The sequence below is a fragment of the Bubalus bubalis genome, chromosome 1, assembly GCF_019923935.1.
Source record: "Bubalus bubalis isolate 160015118507 breed Murrah chromosome 1, NDDB_SH_1, whole genome shotgun sequence".
NCBI classification, from domain to species: Eukaryota; Metazoa; Chordata; class Mammalia; order Artiodactyla; family Bovidae; genus Bubalus; species Bubalus bubalis.
The window spans coordinates 188,775,782-188,780,523 of NC_059157.1; the positions used below are offsets into that span (position 1 = coordinate 188,775,782).

The 4,742-nt window shown below is 55.0% G+C and overlaps 1 long non-coding RNA gene across 1 annotated transcript; it reads left to right on the forward strand.

The window, feature by feature from the left end:
• Positions 1 to 251: 251 nt before the first annotated feature.
• LOC123335056 lies at positions 252 to 3,861 on the forward strand. Its single transcript, XR_006553335.2, has 2 exons — positions 252 to 2,934; positions 3,681 to 3,861. It is a non-coding gene; the product is annotated as an uncharacterized LOC123335056 (long non-coding RNA).
• Positions 3,862 to 4,742: the final 881 nt, after the last annotated feature.

Consider the following 4,742-nt stretch of genomic DNA (forward strand, 5'->3'; position numbering starts at 1 on the left):
CACCTCCTGCGTGCAGGGAGAGAGCCCCTGCTTGCCCAGACGTGGGACCTCCAGGGCAGAGGAGCGGTAGGTGTGGACACCAGCCACAGCCGGAGCCCAGGGACTGTGGCTTGGCCCTGTAGGATCTGAGGGACTGGTTTCCCTTATGTGTTTCAGGCCAAACAATTCACTTCCTGCTGTCTCATTTCCTTTTTAAAGATCTTTCGAAACATGTTAGCAGAAATGAATCACAGCTCCTGTGGGAAACAGTATGGCAGTTCCTCAAAAAATTAAACATAGAAATACCATATGATCCAGCAATTCCACTTCTGGGTAGAACCCAGGAGAAGTGAGTGGAGCCTCAAACAGATATTTGCCTACCCATGTGCACAGCAGCCCTACTCTCAACAGCCAAGCAGGGGACACAGCCAGTGTCCATCAAGGGACAGATGGACAGAGAGATGTGGTCCACCTTCACAAGGGAACAGTCTCCACTGTAAAAAGGAAGGAGGTTCTGACATCTGCTATGACAAGGGTGAACCTTGAGGACACAATGCTCAGTGACATAGGCCAGACACAAGAGGACAAGTACTGTGTGGCCCACTTACCTGAGGTCCCTGGAGCAGTCAGAGTCCTAGAGACAGGACGCAGGACGGTGGGTGCCAGGGGCTGGGGGTGGGATGGAGAATCACTGTTTCACGGGGGCAGAGTATCTGTTGGGGAAGAGCTAGACAGTGGTGATGGTCACATGACAATGTAAATGGACTTAATGCCGCTGGCCTGGACACACCTCTGAGCAGATAGAATGGTAAAAAAGTGTTAGGTTGTTTTACCACAATAATAAAGAAGAAACAAACCCAAACAGCAGGTGCAGGGAAGGGGTTTCAGACTTTTAGGGCTCCCACGTGGGGGAGGCCTGGGAGCCCCGACTCCTGCCCTTGGTCACACTAGCCACGGAGATGACGCCAAGCCTCAGATGCAGGCCGTCTGAGGAAGAAGAGGTCAAAGTGCGGACTTGTACCCTGGCCCTGCCAGCAGAACCGTGGTGTCCTTTGGATGGAATTGACTCTGGGACCCCCTGGAACGGGCTTCCTGGGGTGGAACCAATCTGAGTCCCATTTGGATTACAACCGAGGTACAAGGACTGACTCTTGCCTAAACAGTGGCAGAGAAAATAGAACTCCTTTTTTAAAAATATCATTTTATTCCTGTTGTCCTGCCATAATTTTGGCGAGGAGGGAGCTGCACCTTGACTCATGTGGGATCTTAATTCCCATACCAGATCGAACCTGCATCCCTTGCCGTGCAAGCGCAGAGTCTTAAACACTGGACCAACAGGAAAATCCTGAAAGTAGAACTTTCGATTTCTCACAGCCGTGCCTCCACTCCATCAATTTAAGGTTCAGAAAGTGCTTTCCCGCCCGGCACCAGCCCTTCTTCCCTGTCCCCAGGCCCTGAGCACACAGCCCCCTGTGCTCGAGCCTTCCTGGGCGTGAGTGACACGTAGCGCCTGAAGTTTTGGGCAGAAGGAAGGGGGCCACTGGCTGTCTTCTCACCCCGAGCCTGGTCTTCTTCCCAGCTCACACGGCTGATGAGGAATTCAGCTCCTCTCGGGCTGGCTGTCGAGTTCTCCGCCAAGTGGTCCTCTCTCTTCAAAGACAGACACAGAGCATCTGGCCCTCCTCAAACCCCTCGCACTTGTCCATCTCTACTCCTCTCCTCTGGTCTCTGCATCCGGATTCAAAGGCCCTCGGGCTCAGGTCAGGCCCACTGGGTGGATAAGCCGTCTCCCACCTTACATCCCCGGATGTCAGGTGAGCAAAGCTGGGGTCTCTGGATGTGAGATGGCAGAGGCCCCAGGCTGGGGCTCCTTGGCTCCTAGTACCGGAAGTTCCAGTGCATTCAGATGCAGCTGGTTTGAGGTAGGACCCGGGCATTGGTATCCAGGAAATCCTCAGGGGCCCGGAGAGCCATGCTGGCCTTGAGGACTGTGGGCATGAAACAGACGGGTAAGCACATCAGCTGGTCCTGGCTGCTGCAGTGGAGCACACAGCTGGGCAGCTCTAACAGTGGACGCTTATTTCTCACAGACCAAGAAGCCAGAAGTCCAAGATCAGGGCTCTGCCTGGTGGGTGACCGACTTCTGTGTTTTCACTGGAGGAAGGGGCAGGGGCCTCTCGGGGTCTCTTTTATAAGGGCCCTGACTCCATTCCTCAGAGCTCCACTCTCCTGACCTGGTTACCCCCAGAGGCCCCACTGACACCACCACACTGGGCCTCTGGGTTAGCCTGTGAATCTGGGGGCGCACAGACCTCCAGCCTGTAGCCCTGCCCAGGGGAGGAGAGCGGGGGAGAAGTCGCTGGTCTCAGTGCTTTGGCCCGTCGGGGCTTTTAATGAGGATTGGGTATGGGGTCTGTGAGACGCTGCCTGCCCAGCTTAGACAGGGGTCTGAGATGTGCAGGATCTGGGCCGACGTGGCTGGAAAACGACTGGACTCAGGGTGGCAGTCACTGGGCCTTGATAATTCAGAGTGGGAGAAGGTTACCTCCGGGCTTCTGTGGGGCCATGGAATCAGGTTTATTTTTGTTTATTTATTTTTTAAAATATTTATTTATTTGATTGAGCCAGGTCTTAGTTGTGCCATGCGGGATCTTCAGTTTCTGCATGTGGGATCTTAGTTCCTGGACCAGGCATGGATCCCATGTCCCCTGCACCGAGAGCGTGAAGTCTTAGCCACTGGACCACCAGGGAGGCCCCAGAATCAAGGTTTAAATGCCCTTATCCTTTGACCTGAAAATTCTAGAAGGCTTGATGATGTTGGGAGCCACAAAACGAGTGCTGAGAGACATGGATGGGTGTCTGGCTGTCCCCATCAGAGGAAGGTGGACCTTCTTCGTGTTGTCACCAACCCTCCACTGGACACGCCCAAGATCCTGGGGCTTCGTCAGCCCAGAGGTCAGTCCTGTCCCCAACATCATCATGACACATGTGGTCAGACAAGATCCCACATGGTCTCTAGGCATCTGCCCCAAAGCTGAGCCCCTCGGCTCTGGTGTCAGCACCGGCCAGTCTTGGGTTGGCTCTCTGCAGACATCCGGACCTCAGTCCAGGTGCCACGTGCCCTGTGTGCTTCCAGCCAGCAGCCTCACCAGGACCACACAGGCATCGGACCAGCTTAGCAGCATTGATCCCCAAGGGGAACCAAGGGGCACCGGGTGTGGCCCAGACTTGGCCCTGCCTCAGCCTCTCTGACCCAGGAGCGATGAACGTGCCCTGTCCGGCTCAGTCCCTGGACGGGCTCTGCTGCCCCTGGGCCCAGGCTCTCCTGTGTCCTCTTGCAGGCAGGGAAGGCCTTCTCCTCGAGAGGGGGTGCTTGGCTGTACAGGGGCCACCTGTAAAAGGTTCAGCCACATGGACACAACCACAGCAAACCAGCGAGTCTGCATTCACAGGTCTTGGTCCATATCATGGGGTATTCAGATAGGAATATTCCTTGCTGGCCACAGGAATTGCCATGGAAAATCCACAGGGTATTGTCAAACCTACACACAAATCCTGGAGGTTCCAGGATACAATAGCACACGCAAAACTTCACTTAAAAGGTCTGAGGGTTCGGTATCAAGATTATATTTTATATTGGTCATATTTAGGGGTTGATTTTGGGGTGACTCGTGTTATTTTACAAAATTCTACCTTCCTAGAGGCGAGAGCAGTAAGAACTCTTGGCAAGAGCCATCCACTCAAACCAGGCACTAAGAGCCCTCGCCCCTGCTTACGGCCACATCCAGGACTGCCACCTTGCCCCCCGCGACCCCTGGAACAGCTTGGCTTTCACGAAAGCTCGTGGGGTCCCTGCATTTCTTTCTCTCTAAGAAAAAGCCGTCCCAGGGACCTCACCCAGCCTTTGCACCTGAGAGCCTTCCCCATGGGTGTGGACTCGCTCCTGGAGGACTGACTGCAGCTGCCCCTGGGGCTCTCCCTGGAGCACAGAAAGTCTTCTTCTGTCACCTGTGGGATTCTGGTCGCTGGTGTGGACCGCCCCGCATGAACTGGCCCTGATCTAGACACAGCTGTGAAGACCCGCCTTACTGCATCTCCAGTCTGACGGAGGTGGGGTGGCCGTGGGGGGAGGTTGACCCCCAGGGGCTGCGTGTTTACAAGGGCCCCAAGAACACAGGAGAGAGGCGTGTGGGTGTGTGTCCTTGTGGAAAATGTACTCTGGGAAGAGCACAGAGCCCTGGCATCAGAGGCCTGGGCTCAAAGGATCCCCATGTCAGCACTCACTAGCTTCAAGAGGTTAGGCAACTTGTATCCATGCTCTGGCCTCCGTTTCCTCGGCTGTCAGATGGGAGTATGAGAGTAATCACTAAGTAATAGCTACTCACAGAGCTTCTGTGAGGGGCGTGTGCTCACGTCCACCCTGCTTGGTGTGTCTGGATCTACGGTCCTGTCCTCACGTACGGCAGGCCCTGAGCTGTGGGAGGGACCCCAGTCCCCCTCCCCAGCCTCCTGCTGTCACAGGTTAGAGCACGTGGGGCCCAGGGAGCAGCTGGTCACAGGCACTGGTGGAGAGGGGGTCCTCGGCGTGTAGTACAGGCGGGACTGAGGTCCCCCGGCGTCACGTCCATCTTTCCTCCAAGGACCCTCAAGATAAATTCCTGCTGATTCAACTCCAGGAGAGGATTTTTTTCTCATTAGATGTACCTTTTTCCCTTATGAAGTTAGGAAGCAGAATCCACGCAGCTGTTGGTGTTTCTCTTCCT